General features: G+C 36.1%; 1 protein-coding gene and 2 long non-coding RNA genes across 6 annotated transcripts in view; 1 reads left to right on the forward strand and 2 right to left on the reverse strand.

Annotated features, from left to right (window-relative positions):
- The window catches only part of LOC103476950 (NLR family CARD domain-containing protein 3-like), a 71,162-nt gene that overhangs the window by 20,537 nt on the left and 33,141 nt on the right, over positions 1 to 17,484 (reverse strand). The gene's annotated exons all lie outside the window — the stretch shown is intronic.
- On the reverse strand, positions 1,838 to 3,117 carry LOC145547619 (uncharacterized). Its single transcript, XR_014083913.1, has 3 exons — positions 2,663 to 3,117; positions 2,230 to 2,362; positions 1,838 to 2,052 (listed from the first exon to the last, which is right to left on the reverse strand). It is a non-coding gene; the product is annotated as an uncharacterized LOC145547619 (long non-coding RNA).
- On the forward strand, positions 12,346 to 14,821 carry LOC145547617 (uncharacterized). Its single transcript, XR_014083911.1, has 2 exons — positions 12,346 to 12,753; positions 14,067 to 14,821. It is a non-coding gene; the product is annotated as an uncharacterized LOC145547617 (long non-coding RNA).

The raw sequence follows: 17,484 nt of genomic DNA on the forward strand, positions 1-17,484 counted from the left end.
CAGTAACATTCAGGACATATTAAGCTTCAAAGAGCCATGATGTTTTGTTTTTTTTATGAAACATTTTGAACAACTGTACAGGATCACGTGGCATGTACATACATGAAGACAATAAGTCTTATAAGCTTAAGGCACACAAAATTATAATATAACAATAATGATACAAAAAGCAAAATAAAATATAAATAAAAAGAAATGAAATTTGTCAGATATTAAACAGAGGGAAAACAGAATGATTTGTTTTGTTGAGATCCAGTTCTGAAAGTTTCCCCAAAATGCCCCAGTGTGCACACAAAAGAAAAAAAAGATGACCTGTTGTTTCAATGTCATTATCACAAAAGGTGTTAGTGTCAAAGTTGAATCTTTGTCGTAACAGTTCTCTGGATGAAAAATATTATTGAGAATTTTAAAATTAACTTCTTTAGCTTTAGGGCTTAGAGGGAATTTAAGGTAAGCTGTTCTCCATTTATTAACCTCTGAGTCAGGAAAGAAATTTAAAATTGAGTTTTTATTTGGTCGGACAGGAAAGATAAAATTGGTTAGATGTTAACGCATCCGTTTGTTAGAATTACTTTTGTCCAAAAGGTTAACTCCAAACAGCTGAAGTGCAGGTAAATAAAGGTCAGCTGATTGAATGTTTATATTTTGAACCAGATATTTGACTGCAGCGGGAATAGTTTAATACTGTGTTAAACAGAGTGCGTGAACAGTCCAAATTATACAATAAACAAAATTCATCATAAAACAACCAATCTCCACTGTCATTAAGAAAATGTCTTATGGACCAAATACCCTTTTCCATCCAGTGATCCAAATACAGACTTATTCCTGTGTAGCACATATCTGTTGTTCCAGATGGGAGTCTGGTGAGGAGTAAAGTTGAGCGTGTACATAAGTTTCCAACATAACACTTGCTTGTGAAAGGCAGATAACTTAACAGGAAGTCTGTCAGCACCAAAGTCACATCTAAGGACAAAATCTATGGATCCAATTTTTTTAAACAAGTCCTTGTTTAAATTCAATTAAAAAAATGAAATTAAAGTTCAGCTGATTTATATCTTTAATGTATTTGTTAGGTATGGCCATAGAATAAGATGGTATATGCATTGGGACAGCGACTCCATTTTGGTTAAATAGGTTCTCCCAAACAGGGTCAGATCTCTTTGGAGCTATATATTTAACTGACATTTGCAATTCTGTATCTTATTCTCTATGTTAACAGTTTCACTGAGTTTCGCATCTTTAGTTATTATATAATAATGTATTTAAATGACACTTAATTTTTATTTTTGATTTCCTGCTATTGATAATAAACTACAGTTTTAATTACTTGTGAAAGTCTTTATTCATACTTTGTACAATACATGCATAACTACACTATAGTACTTACATTGTTTTAGGCTAAAATTACATGGAAAGATTAATTACACAAGATGCCCAAGGTAATTCAAATATTTTGTTTTATTACCAACATTTTAAAATTGTCCAATTTTACTCAGCTCAGTTCATCAAAAGTGAACACATGAACATGAAAATTTAAGTGTGACAATAAAACATGAAAGTGAGGATCAACAACAGAACATTCCCGTTCACTGCACCTTACAGGAACCTACAAAAAAGAACAATAGAACAATTAAACAGAGAAAGCATTTTTATTTAAAGAGAAAAGAAAAATGGAAAATAAAAAAATAATACTTACAATTTTAAAACGTTGTGGACTGGCCATGTATGTGACATCATCAGAACTGATGATGATTGGGACCAGATGCCTGGGGTGGAAAAACATTTCTGGATGTCTTCTTTGCCTGTTTATGTTAGATGTAGAAGAAAAATAGTCAGCAATGTCATAGAATCAGTTGATGTTGGCATTAACTATGAAGCTGTTTTAAGTGTGGACTTAAGGAGACAAACTACCTTAAAATCTTTCCATCCATGATCTGAACACACTGATCCTTGCAGGGTGGTGAGGGGGGCTGGTGGTGCCCATCTCTAGCAGCCATCAGATGAGAGGCAGGGTTCATCCTGGACAGGTCACCAGTCCATCACAGGGTCCTGAAAGTCAACAGCAAATAAGAAAAAAGAAAGATAAATGTTAGATTAACAAGAAGAGAAAAATAATTTCCAGTTACCTTTAAATCAAATCATGTTTATTAAGCACTTAGTGTTGGTAACACAGCAGTTTTTGTTGTTGAAAATGTAGCTAGCTCCTCATTGAAAAAACAAACTTACATCATGAAGACGATGTGGAGGTTCATCCTCAGAGCTGGTTGGTGATGTGGTGGAGTCAGAGACAGAAAGTCTTTAGGTTTCCTAACACCTGATTTCTCTGGCTTCCTCCTTCATCTTCATTTGCTTAGTTAGACTGCAAACATGTTAAATATAAAATCATTGATGAACGAGTTAGAACAGCAACCACCTCACAATATCAAAGTCTCTTTGTCTTATGGAGCTTAATTAAAACCAGGTTAGTTTATGAATTAAAGTATAAGTCGCAACAAACAGCCTCCATGCAGTTATAACATGAAGCTGTATGATTGCTATAGTAATAATCATACAAGTCACAATAAAATTGATAAAATAATTATTTAAGAAATCAACGTAAGTTATACATCTTTACTGCACTGATTATAATTAAATGAAGATAATTAATAATCAAACTTACCACCAGCTAGCAACACTTAGCAGCCGTCGTCCCTCCGGGCTCCTTTTGTGACACACATTTCATTTCCATCAGTTGTTGTCCCGTTGTGTTGTCGTCTAACTCAGACTAGGACGTCACCAGCTTGAATTTACCAAAATTAGTAACTATTGTCAAGGCCCTCTCTACGATGCGAGTAAAAAAGGCGAATTTGAACAGCGTCTGTTATCTTCCCTGCGTTCAAGTTTTTTCTTCTCTTTGTGGTGTTTTTTAAATAAATGAAAATGTGCAATACCGCCACCATCTGGTCTGGAGTGTGAACTGGAGCTAATGCCGTTGATTATAAGGTTTTACATCACACATCTGAAAATTTATTGGGTACTTTCTTAAAAATTACATCATGATTATCCTTTTTTATTGTATGCAATTTTAATAAATAGTAAAAGATTATTAAGGCACTTACAAATTCATACATATTCATTCATATTTTGTTCACTTAAAGTATACTTTTATTTAATATATTAAAAGTGTATTTTGGTACAATTATGTTTAAGTGTGTTTAAAGTTCTAATTTCGAAATTGGTACAACTGTATTTTTAGTATACTTCAGATATACTTATAGGTAGTACACTTAATATTTAGTATACTTAAAGTGTACTTTCACAAATTTAAGTATGTTTGAAGTATACCAGTATACTTTTTTTTCACTTGGGAAATGCCTTCTCTGTTTAATTGCTCTATTGTTATTTTTTGTAGGTTCCTGTAAGGTGCAGTGAACGGGAATGTTCTGTCGTTGATCCTCACTTTCATGTTTTATTGTCACACTTAAATTTTCATGTTCATGTGTTCACTTTTGATGTGTAAACTGATAATTTTCATGTTAAGTTTATAAAGTTGTGAGTAAAATTGGACAATTTTAAAATGTCGGTAATAAAACAAAATATTTGAATTGGGCATCTTGTGTAATTAATCTTTCCATGTAATTTTAGCCTAAAACAATGTAAGTACTGTAGTGTAGTTATGCATGTATTGTACAAAGTATGAATAAAGACTTTCACAAGTAATTAAAATTGTAGTTTATTATCAATAGCAGAAAATCAAAAATAAAAATTAAGTGTAATTTAAATACATTACTAATATGTTAATAGTATATTTAAAATATATTTGAAGTATATTAAATATATATTTTTTATATAATTCTGAGACAGAATTATTACACTTAAAATATAATAATTATATCAAAATATAATAATAAAGCTCTGAAATATATTTAAAAAGTATACTTTAAGTACACTTGAAGTTGTTCCAAAAAAAAGTACGTATAGTATACTAAAATATACTATTAGTTGTAATTTAATACTATTTAAATACTGCTAAAGTATACTAAGCACAAAATTAGCTGTTCCAAAATAGTACAGTTTAAGTACATCGATAAAAGTATACTAAAGTATACTTTTTTTTCACCTGGGCTGGTAATCAATACAGTTTTGCTATGGGTCAAAACGATACTTGCATAGCTAGTAGTGAGAAAGAAAGAAAGAAAGAAAGGTTTAAATATCGGGGAGGTTGAAGCTGAACATGAGAGCCACACTGATGAGCAACAAGCTGCAGGTGTGAGTGGAAGGAGCAGGATGCAGACTGAGGACAGAGAGAGAGAGGAGCATCATGGGAGAGGGAGAGGACACAGGAACAGGAAGACATCCAACATTAAAGAAGAACTAAATAGGCAGAATTAAACTAGAGAGACAAACAATAACTAGAAATAAGCATAATAAACTAGAATCGCTAAGAAAGAACTGAAGTGAAAATGGAACAAAGCAAAACTGATAGAAACTAAGAGAAAATGACTAAACCAAAAGCAGCCTAACAAATTACATTAAATTAGTGCATTTATGAAGAACATGTGTGAGTTTCACCTGGTTTCATGTTTCTACTTATGAAAATAGTCAATATTTTGTCTTTATTTACAGTCCGTTGTCCACAACACCAAGAATCATTTGGAACATAAAAAGCATGAAACCTCATTATTATTATTATCCATCCATTTTCTCGCACCCTTGTCCCTCAGTGGGTTTGGGAGGGTTGCTGGTGCCTATCTCCAGCTAACGTTCTGGGTGTGAGGCTGGGTCACCCTGGACAGGTCACCAGTCTGTTGCAGGGCAACACAGAAACAGACAGGACAAACAATCATGCACACATACACACACACACCTAGGGGCAATTTGGAGAGGCCAATTAACCTGACAGTCATATTTTTGGACTGTGTGAGGAAACCGGAGTACCTGGAGAAAACCCATGCATGCACAGGGAGAACATGCAAACTCCATGCAGAAAGACTGGGGCCGGGAATTGAACCCAGAACCTTCTTGCTGCAAGGCAACAGCTCTACCAACAGCGCCACTGTGCAGCCCTATTATAATAATAATAATAAATAATAAAGACAAAAATAAGGCAAACTAGCAGTTGTGGAACTTCTTTACTATTTACTGCATTCAAACATATTATATTTGTACAATACAAATAAAAAATTATAATGCAGAAATTGAAAAAAGTTGATAATGTGAAGTTTTCACATGGATTAATTTTTCTACATATTAAAAAGTTAAAAGGATTATGTTTGATAAAGAGCATTGTACATCAATATGCATTGATAGACTCTGATATCATATTTACTGAAAGAGAAACAAACTAAAGTAGCAGTTGTGGAAGTTGTTCAGGAGTTTCTATATATAAATGTGACATTTGTCTAAGTTTATATTCAAATAAAAATTACTTTTGTTTCAAAACTCCTTTTCACAACATTTAATATTCTTTTCATTTTCTCAAGTTACATTAGAAAGTTTACATGGATTATAGCAAATAAAACCCAATAATTGCAAAGAATCCTGAATGTTTACAAAAATAATTTCCAAGAACAAAATAGAGGATGAATGTAAAAAGTGTTTAGTTTTAGGATCAGAGCAGATTTGATGAGAGAAAATAATGAGGAAGAAGTTAAAACACATGAGCTCTGCTGCAGAAACACAAGATCACTTTTATTAGAACAAACACAGATAGTTCTGGAGTACTTCCTTTAGTCTGAGAACAGATCAGAACTGGACTGTATGGAACAGTTTACATGTAACATCAGTTCCAGGTCTTACAAGATGTGATGGAGATTTAAAACATCTTCAATTTTGATTCAAACTATTCATTCCAAAGGTAAATTATGGATATTTCTATTAATCGTTCAAATATTTGGAGAAGCTCAGTCTTGGAAAAGGTTGTGGTCACACCATGGCCTCTTTACGAGTCATTTGTAATAAAAAGCTTCTGGAAAGCAAACACATTCCTTGAGAAATCAAAGAAAAAAATACCAGACAACAAACAACACCTGGAATATTATCTGATGGAATAAATGGGAATGAAGCTCAGAGTAAATATCAGTGTCTACACCTACAGTGGCTTGTAAAAATATTCACACCCTTTGAATTGTTCCATATTTTGTCACATTACAAGCACAAACACACATTTCAACACTTTGTTCAACCACCTTTTGCTGATTACAGTTGCTAGTCTTTAGGGTTTGTCTCTACCAGCTTTAACCATCTAGTGACTGAAGTTTTCCCCCTTTATTCTTTTCCAAACAGATCAAGTCAAGTCAGATTATATGGAGAGCATTTGCAGAACTGCAGTTTTCAGATGTTGCCACTGATTCTTAATTGACTTAAGGTCTGGACTTTGACAGGGCCGTTCCAACATCAGTTTAGTTTTGAACCACTCCATTGTAGCCGGACTCTGTATTCAGGCTGGTTGTCCTGCTGGAAGCTTCACCTCCTCTCAAGTCTTCAGTCTTTTTCAGACTCCAACAGGTTTTCTTCTGTATGTGGCTCTGTCCATCTTCCCTGTCCCGGCTGAAGAGCAGCACCTCAGAGCATGATGCTGCCACCACCATGTCTGACAGTGGGGATGGTGTGTTCAGTGACGTGCAGCGTTAGTTCTCATAGTGTTTTGGCCAAAACGTTTAGTTTGGTTCTGCTCTGACCAACTAACTAATAGTTTTTCCTGTGGACAGATTGGTTTGGTCCAGAGTCAACATGACCTCTTGGCTGCATCTCTGATCTGTGCTTTCCTTGTTCAGCTGGACGTTTAGCTGGGCGGTTTATAATTGGACCAAACTCTTTCCATCTCCAGATGATGGATTGAACAGTGCTCTGTTCAAAGTTTGAGAAATCTTTTCATTGACCAAGTCTGCTTTAAACTCTCCACAGCTTTCTCCCTGACCTCTCTGCCATGTTCCTTGGACTTCATGTTGCTGTTTTCTCTGAATCTCTGAGGCGTCACAGAGCAGCTGGATTTGTACTGAGATTAGATCAGATCACACACAGCTGGACTCTGTTCAATAATTAGTGATCAGGAAACATCTGAAGGAAATTGTTTGGACTAAAACCGAGGGATGAATACTTTTGCAAACCACACTTTTCAGTTTATTAGTAAAATGTTTTGAATCGTGGATCATTTTCTTTCTACTTCACAAATGTAAACCACTTTGTGTTAAACTTTCACATTAAACTCCAGTGAAATTTATGTTTGTAATGTGACAAAATATGGAAAAGTTTAAGGGGTGTGAAAACTTTTAGCCAATGTTGATGCATTTCAGCAGCTGCTCCAAATCACCATCTGCTTGATGCAATATGCAGGATTATTATTTTTACATCCAAGATAAACTAATTTAGGGATTTGCAACAGTTTTTAGAATATTTGTTAGTTTTTCCCAGACACAAGCTCTTTTTATGTTGAACAAAATCAGTGAGGAATTAATAGACAATGTGAATCCAGGATAGAGGTTCAGTGAATGTGGTGCTGAAGGTGTGAAGGTGGATCAGTGAATCAGAGGACACTCTGAAGGACAGGATGCCAGCAGGACAGTCCACATACACAACTACTCTGTTAGAGACAGAGAAGGACCAGATGGGAGTCACTTTCTTATTATGCCAAGAAGAGTAACCATGACGATCAGAGCAGCTCAGACTCCAGGACTGGTTGTTAAACCCAAACAGACTGTCTTCACTACATCCCTTCCTTCTGGTTGCTCTGTAGCTCATTGATATTCGGACATCTCCTCTCCTCTCCACCTCCCAGTAACTACGACCAGTGAGACGATTTCTGCACAGCAGCTGATCAACATCAAATCTGTCTGGATTATCAGGATGTGACAGAAGCTCCTCCACACGTGTTGCCTTCCTGTTGCTGTCAGACATTTTAAGTCGTCTGCTCACTGTGTCAATTGCAACTTGACAGGAATCTGATGGAGAGAACAAACATAATCCAGTTGCAGTTATTGATTATTTATTGACACCGAGGATGACTCCTGCAGGTGAGATTTGAAGATGGTTGAATATGAGCTGCTTTATTGTGGTGAATCAAATGATAAACACACTTAACTTCCTCAGACCTTTCTGTAACCATTGGACACCAACAGGCTCCACACTGACAGGAGAAGGGAGGTCAGAACATTATTGCTTGATGTCATCCATTTAGGTCAGACCATCAGTTTCAGGCAGATACAATTTTATTGAGTTTAGCATTTAAACTTTGAGGCCTTTCAAAGACCTTAATGAAAACAAAACAGAGGCGGTGGTGTTTGGACCCAGTGGCTCCTGTGAGTCCTCCTATGTTGACCTGGGACCTTTGGAGGTATATTTTAAACCTGTTCTCACAGATTTTACTTTTAAGGTGGACAGTGATTTTAAATTGGACAGCCAAATCAGAGCCGTGGTTAAGTGGTTTCCATCTACAGTCATATAAATTATTACTTTTTCAAAGTAGCTGTTGTTAATCTTGTGATCAGAATTATTTTATTGATGAACCTCCATCTCTAATATCACGCAAGTACAAAATATGTATATTATTATTTACAGGATTAAGCTCTGTTGCCTTGCAACAAGAAGGTTCTGGGTTCGATTCCCAGGGACTTTCTACATGGAGTTTGCATGTTCTCATTGTGCATGGTGGGTTCTCTCCCGTTCTCTGGTTTCCTCCCACAGACCTGTCCAGGGTGACCCTGCCTCTCGCCCGGATCGAAGCTGGAGATAGGTACCAGCAACCCTCTGGACCCCACTAAGGGACAAAGGGTGTAAAGAAAATAGATGTGATGGATGGTGTGTGTGTGTGTGGTTGTTTGTCTCTGTGTTGCCCTGCGACAGACTGGTGACCTGTCCAGGTGACCCCGCCTCTCGCCCGGATTGTTATCTGGAGGCAGCAGCTCCTCCCCACCCCATTCGGGACAAGGATGTTAGAAAATGGATGGATGGATGAAGGCCGAGTTCTCATTGCCCTCTGGTGGTGAACTATCATGACTACACACATTTTTCATGTATTTTCTTCAACAGGATGTATTGTTTGTCTTTGCTTTAATTTTCACTTTTATGAAGTCAGATCAAGCCAGCTTACATTACTGTTGTTAAATAAGAGCAACTACAGAATTTTATTCTCTCTGACCAGAAAAAACGTCCTGTAAAGAGTTTAACACAACAACTTTCTTCTTTGATTTAAAACAATCTTCATGGCAAATATAACATCGAACAGAGAATTAAAATATGTCAGAAAAATTTCCAGGTCAAAAAACGGTGAACATAATACCTGAGGAAGATTTTTCTCTTAGCTCCATATTCAGTGTAGAAGCGGCTATTAAATGTAAATAATGCAGCTGTAGTTCTCACTATGGCCACCAGAGGGAAATACCCCGTTCTGAATATAGACGGGAGTTTGAAGAGCTGCAGCTGGTTTCTGACTTCACGTTTATATCATTCTCATTATAAATATTATTGTTATGATGGTCTGTCTAATGAACTGACGGCTGATTTAATATATAGCTATGTTATTTGCATTCAGGTAACACACCTATGTATCCTAAGTAAATCACACACTTGTGTTTCCTGATGCTGCAGAACAAATGCTGCAGTTTTGGTTCTTAATCTACCAAAACCAGCAACCTGTGAGACCCAAATCCTTGACTTGATGCTCTGAGCTCTGAGCTCCTGCTCATCACAACAGGAAGGATCTCAGCTGCCATCTTCCTTCAAATATGAAATGAATACAAATGAAATGTGTCACTTCCAAACCGCCAGAAGAAGAAGAGATGATGAATTAATCTCAAACTGGTTGCATTTAGAGCTTAAATTGTTGTCCAATAGTTTTTCTTGACTTTTACTGACTGACAAAGATCTAATGGCTCTCAGTCAAAAGGTGTGACAATTAACCTGCACCATCACACCTGGACTGGCTGCTGTAATTAGATCCTCTGCAAACAAATACATTCTTCAGGTTTTTACTAATAATCAATCAGAAAACGACCTTAGATTTCTGAGTCTTAAGAGAGACAAGTTCTGCTCTTCTGCTGTTTGGTTGGTTCAGTCAGTAAAGTGCTGAGCTTTGAAATCAGAGTATGTGGGTTCAAATTATGGTCAGGGCAACATCTGAGTCCTTGGAAAATGAATAAAGATGTTATGGTGAATTTGAGATAGCAAGCCAGGGGAGTGTTAAAACATTTCAAATGTTTTCTTCCCTCAAACCTCCACTTTACATTTCTGACAGTCTTATGAGTCAAACAGGCTTCAGTTGAGAAGGTTGGTTGGTTCAGTTTAAAGCTACACATGAGTTTCCACGGGACAGAAACCCTTTGGTTTGTGATGAACGTGGAAAAAGATTTGTCATAAAGTCTAGTTTAAAGAGACACATGAAAAGCCACAAAGGTGCATGTGATATTTGTGGAAAAAGAAGGAGTTTCTACAAACAGACAAAATACATGACCTGGGAAATGAATCACTTCAAAACTATTTTTCTTAAAATAGGGCAAAGTAACCAGTGGTGGGAAGTAACGAAGTACAAGTACTTCGTCAAGTACTTCGAAGTACAAGTACTTCGTTACTGTACTTAAGTACAATTTTCGTGTATCTGTACTTTACTTAAGTAGATTTAATAATGGTTACTTTCTACTTTTAATCCACTACATTTTACAGTAAGTATCTGTACTTTCTACTTCATTACATTTCTACAAAACTGTCGCGTTACTCGTTACATCCAAGTCGCATTGAGCTTTTTGTCCGTTAAAATGTGAAGTTCAGGGATTTAAGGTGGCGCCGTAAAATCCGAGCAATAACGTGACTTACGTGTCTGTTGACCCATCGCCTCCACCTTTACTCGCGCGCGGAGCTCCAGACATGCGCAGTGGTTTCCACTGAGCGGGAGAAGATGTCTGTCTAATCATCAGTAATACAATAGCGCTGCATAAATCATAAGATATGGCAACATGTAAAATCAGCAGCGCTTCGCTTTCACAGACGGTGAGGACTTCGTCCAACTTTTAGTGTCACTTGGAAGGAAAGCTTAAAGAAAGGTAAGATCCGGGGACGTGATGCTAGCAAAGCTAGCTGTACAGACTGAGACATATTTTGCATCTGCGATGAAAAAAGATTGTCACTCATGCGCTGAATTATTGTGTGGAGGTGTTGACTGAGGTGTCGCAGATATGGGACAACCTGGTACCTAAGTGCAATATAATAATATGACATTCAGGAACGATTACGATTGATTACATTTATTTCAGCTCTAAGTATCTAACTATGTGTTTTATGGGAATGTGGATCTTTCAGATCAATTTGAGAAGCAATTTTGATAGGTAAAACTTAATTTTTTTGTGTCACGTAGCTGGTCTTGACTTGGTCTTGGGTAGGTCGTCTTTACAACTTTGCTACGTGGCTCCTTGGTTGCCTGTCCTCTCCCACCCACCTTCTTTCCTATGGAGAGCCATTTCAGCCAAAATTAAATAAATAAATGGGCAAAATAAATAAAAAATGAGTAAAATAAATAAAAAAAATGAAGCGAATGAGTGAAATAAATAAATAATTTGTTAAATAAATAATTTAGCTTTTTCATTAACCCAATTTTTCATTTATTTATTTTTCATATTATCAATTTCTCAATTTCCCTTTTTTCATTAATCTATTTTTCATTTACCCACTTTTCATTAATCTATTTTTCATTTAACCATTTTTTAATTTAGCTTTTTTATTAACCCAATTTTTCATTTCTTTATTTTTCATATTATCAATTTCCCAATTTCTCTTTTTCATTTATCTATTTTTTATTTATCCCTTTATCCATTTACCCATTTTTCATTAATTTATTTTTCAATTAACCACTTTTCAATTTCCATTTTTTATTAACCCAATTTTTTCATTTATTTATTTTTCAGATTATCAATTTCTCTTTTTCAATTTATCTATTTTTCATTAATCTATTTTTCATTTGTCCATTTTTCATTTATCCCTTTATCTATTTACCTATTTTTCATTAATCTATTTTTTAATTTAACCATTTTTTGATTTCCTTTTTCCATTAACCCGATTTTCTATTTCCCAGTTTCATTAATCAATTTCTCATATATCCCTTTTTTATTTACCCAATTTTCTTTTATCTATTTTTCATTCAACATTTGTTTGAAAAATCTTTACTTTTCCCATTTTCCAATTCCCCTTATTCATTTAGTATTTCCTTATTTTCTCATTTATCACATTCTATTTCCCCGCAAAACTTAGGAAAAAAATAAATGCAAATGAGGAGAGGCACGTCATCAGGCTACAACGCACGTCATCAGGCTACAACTTCCCCAATTGGTTGGTTAGAGTCACACCCATACTTTGCTTCAAGAAAGATGGCGACCTACTAACGGGTTATCAATAAGCTGAAGCTCGTTAACTCCACTAGAAAATAGTGTTATTACTCCTGACTTTAGTTCTCGTGTGGCCGCTCAGACAGAACGTGTTTCAGTTGGCGGCTCTCATGGACTCAGAGCTTCACCGTCGGGAGTTTTTATAGTTTGAACGAAGCGGCCGCTGAAGTTGGCTTACGGTTGAAGGTTCGGGACACCTTCGTAGCTACCAGCTGTGATCCAACTATAAGGAGCAACTTTACTGTACATCGTACGTGAACTGCAATATCCAGAGGAAGCTCTATGGAGCATCGAGCTGAAAGATTGAGAGTGGCAAGCCTTGGAGATCTTCGTCGGAGGCCATCTTTCAGACATGCACCGCTGCTGTCCGTCCAGGATCCTCCGGTTGCCCAGACGTTGCACGGTAAGCTACCGCTGATGTTTGTTTTCCAACTACAGTCATATTTAATCAATAGGGCTCAATTACGATCGCGGGAGGTTTTGAGTTGATCTCGGCAGTAGGTGACAAACTGAACGCTTCCAGGATGTTGAGACCAGCACGTCCTCTGATCCAATACATCTTATTAAGAATAACATCAACAAAACGTGTTCAAATTAATGGCCCAACAAAATTTATAATCTCTGTAATTATTGTTTAAACAAGGTGTGTGCATTTCTGTACCATTACAAAAATAAAAAGGGACTCAAAGACCCTGATGAGCAGAGCAAAGTTTAAATTGGCTAATCAGCCACCGCTGTGTTCATGAGAGGAGATGCTTGTTAACCGAGAAATAAATATGAAGCCTGAAAACCTAATATCTTAACGGACTGAATCCGTTGTGTTTTTAGTTAATCTACGCTGGGTTTGTGGGGCGCAAGCGGTTGCCACGGCAACAGGTTGATTAAACGACAGTAAAAAGGTAGGAGATGTTTAGAGTCGATCGCCGTTATTTTACCTTTGTAAACAAACAACCTGAATACAGTGACCTTTAGTGAGGGTACAAAATGGAGAATGGATAAAAGCTGAACTCCTGCTACAATCTTTGCCTCTCTTGGTTACATCCCTGAGGTGTGCCAATTGTGGCCCGCATGCACATGCATATAAAGTAAATATGACTGTTATTTTAAGTAGTTCTTTGTGTATGTTTAACTTGCCTACCTTAGTTTGCCTGTCTTTGGTCAACATGTGCCTCAACATTTGGTTACTGTTCCTTAGAGGTGGACAGAGGATCCACAATTTATCCTCCAGGAATAACAGTAGCACTTCAACATGTTTTTACTCAAAGTAAAAAGTAGCTGAATAAGAAATTACACAAGAGTAAAGAAGCATTTGGTAAAAAGTTGATCAGTACCGAGTAACTGATCAAGTTATCAATTATATCATATCTAAAAAAAATTACACAATTAGAAGGCCCAAAATATTATGTTCAGTGGAAATTTTGGTATTTTAAAGACAAAATTAAAAATTTGTTTAAATAGTGATGCTTCATAACAAAATGACTTGAGTAAAAGTAAAAAGTTCAGCATAGTAAGAGTATTCCTAAAAGTTTATTTGAGTTTCAAAAAGTTACTCAACTATATTTGAGTAAATGTAATTTAGTCACTCCTAAACTCTGCCCTTCTGAGGGAACAGGAGAAGGAACTGTTAAGGGAAATAAATTAATCTTGATATTAAACATTGTTTCAATTAACAAATGAATCATAACACCAGAACATATTCTGTTATGTTTATTCAAGGGTGAAGGAACAGAATGACTGGAGGTTCTGGCTGAGAGGGACCAGGGCTGACACGGCGAACAGTGAGGAGAACCGTCTGCACTGTGAGCAGCACCAGAACTCCTGATGGATCTCCTTCAGGAAGAACCAGAGAGACGGCCGACCTCCACAGAGAAGAGTTCACCCAAACATCAGAGGAAAAATGAATGCTGGTGCTCAAACAGAGCAGCTTATTTTCTTAAATCCAACACACGCAGGGTGTTGTGGCCCTGATTAAAAACCTGCTAACTTCAATTTAACTGAAACACAGAACATCCAGAAATGTGATAAACTTCAGCTATAAAGTGGAAATGACACAGTGAGATGAAAACATTTGTCTATATCACTCTGTTATACAGGACATTAACATTTAACATTTTAAAGTGTTTGTTCCAGAGCACCTGATACAAACGATAGCATTAGCTCATCCATCAGACATTTACTGAGGCCTGAAACATGCAGGGCAGACGACCTGAGAACTGACTGGTTAAACTATTTCACTGACACTTCAGATTGCAGATTTCCAATTGAAGGCGTCCGTAAATGAAAACAATCATTATTCAATAAACCAAGCTGTGTAAAATAACTGTTAGGGTTGCTATTAAGAACCCAATATGTCATGTTTGTTCATTTCTACGTTGTCGTACATACAAAGTACTCCACTCACTGTTTAGCTTCATGTTGAAGAATCTTCAGTGTAATGAAACCAAAAAATAAAACAGGTCCAAAACTTTCAATCTGTATTCTATTTTTGTAGCTTTGTTCTATTAAGATTGTTTCGTTTATTTTAAGCCACAAACAAACGATCATTTTATTGTCTCTGGGACGTGAAAACATGAGATTTGATTAAATTAGAACTTGACAGATTAGAAGGAACACAGATTTCATAATAATCAAACATTTTGTTTATTCAAAACGGTAAAATACAGACGGTTCATGCATATCACTGGTATAAGAACAGCCACATTTTTTTAAATGAATGTGTCACCAGTGCATTTGGCCGAGTGTTCCTGCTCCAGAAAGGTGAAGGTCTCTGGTCATCCTGAAGCTGTGAGCCCACTGGGAGTCTGAAGGGAAACACTGAGACCAGAGGCCTGCAGGATGGTCTGCATCTGAAAACATACATGATGGAAACATTAATAAATGTGCTGCGCCAAAAAGCTGTACTTTTGACCTGGTGGCGATGGTACCAGTTATGGTAGATCTGAACTTTGGTTTGATGACCTAAATATGAGAAGCTTCAGACTGACAGGAGTTAGGTAAAAGCCACATCTTGTGAAGTTGGGATATTTTTCCTCCAACAGGATCCAGAGGAATCGCAACAAACCAGAAGTTGGACTAGAATTTATTTCCATGTCATTTGTGAATGTCAGCTTCTCATTTTCAACAGTAGAGTTTAAAAGTTGAAAGGTTATTTTGGAGATAGTTTCATCGCATCAATATTTCCACTAAATAAATAGCATGTTTGATACATGAAAAGCCTCTCAGACTCAAAGCAAGATGCCAGAGAGCACAAAACTTAAAAAATATTAATTTAATTTTACATAATTATCTCGGTAGAAGCCATTTGTTTGTTAATGAAATATAGTCGCAGACGAACGAGGTAGTTAGTCCAAGTTTGTCGTTTATTGAACGTTCATAAACTACAGCAGCAGTGATGCATCCCAGCAAAGGTAAACAAAGGTAAAACAGGGCGATCGACTCTAAACGTCTCCTAACTTTTTAATGTCATTTAATCAACCTGTTGCCGTGGCAACCGCTTGCGCCCCACAAACCCAGCAGAGATTAGTTAAAAACACAAAATATTCAGTCCGTTAAGATATTAGGTTTTCAGGCTTCATATTTACTGCTCTGCTCATCAGGGTCTTTGAGTCCCTTTTTATTTTTGTAATGGTACAGAAATGCACACACCTTGTTTAAACAATAATTACAGAGATTATAAATTTTGTTGGGCCATTAATTTGAACACGTTTTGTTGATGTTATTCTTAATAAGATGTATTGGATCAGAGGACGTGCTGGTCTCAACATCCTGGAAGCGTTCAGTTTGTCACCTACTGCCGAGATCAACTCAAAACCTCCCGCGATCGTAATTGAGCCCTATTGATTAAATATGACTGTAGTTGGAAAACAAACATCAGCGGTAGCTTACCGTGCAACGTCTGGGCAACCGGAGGATCCTGGACGGACAGCAGCGGTGCATGTCTGAAAGATGGCCTCCGACGAAGATCTCCAAGGCTTGCCACTTTCATTCTTTCAGCTCGATGCTCCATAGAGCTTCCTCTGGATATTGCAGTTCACTTACGATGTACAGTAAAGTTGCTCCTTATAGTTGGATCACAGCTGGTAGCTACGAAGGTGTCCCGAACCTTCAATCGTAAGCCAACTTCAGCGGCCGCTTCGTTCAAACTATAAAAACTCCCGACGGTGAAGCTCTGAGTCCATGAGAGCCGCCAACTGAAACACGTTCTGTCTGAGCGGCCACACGAGAACTAAAGTCAGGAGTAATAACACTATTTTCTAATGAAGTTAATGAGCTTCAGCTTATTGATAACCCGTTAGTAGGTCGCCATCTTTCTTGAAGCAAAGTATGGGTGTGACGCTAACCAACCAATTGGGGAAGTTGTAGCCTGATGACGTGCCTCTCCTCATTTGCATTTATTTTTTCCACGTTTTGCGGGGAAATAGAATGTGATAAATAAGAAAATAAGGAAATACTAAATGAATAAGGGAAATTGGAAAATGGAAAATGTAACTATTTTTCAAACAAATGTTAAATGAAAAATAGGTAAAAGAAAAATGGGTAAATAAAAAAGGGATATATGAGAAATTGATTAATGAAACTGGGAAATAGAAAATCAGGTTAATGGAAAAAGGAAATTGAAAAATGGTTAAATTAAAAAATAGATGAATGAAAAATGGGTAAATAGATAAAGGGATAAATGAAAAATGGACAAATGAAAAATAGATAAATGAAAAATAGATAAATGAAAAAGCGAAATTGAGAAATTGATAATATGAAAAATAAATAAATGAAAAAATTGGGTTAATGAAATAGGGAAATTGAAAAGTGGTTAAATGAAAAATAGATTAATGAAAAATGGGTAAATGGATAAAGGGATAAATGAAAAATAGATTAATGAAAAAGAAATTGAGAAATTGATAATATGAAAAATAAATAAATGAAAAATTGGGTTAATGAAAAAGCTAAATTAAAAAATGGTTAAATGAAAAATAGATTAATGAAAAAAGGGTAAATGAAAAATAGATTAATAAAAAAAGGAAATTGAGAAATTGATATGAAAAATAAATAAATGAAAAATTGGGTTAATGAAAAAGCTAAATTATTTATTTAACCACATTTTTTTATTTATTTCACTCTTTTTCTTCATTTTTTGATT

This window comes from Poecilia reticulata, chromosome 2, assembly GCF_904066995.2.
Source record: "Poecilia reticulata chromosome 2, P_reticulata-male-v2, whole genome shotgun sequence".
Taxonomy (NCBI): Eukaryota; Metazoa; Chordata; class Actinopteri; order Cyprinodontiformes; family Poeciliidae; genus Poecilia; species Poecilia reticulata.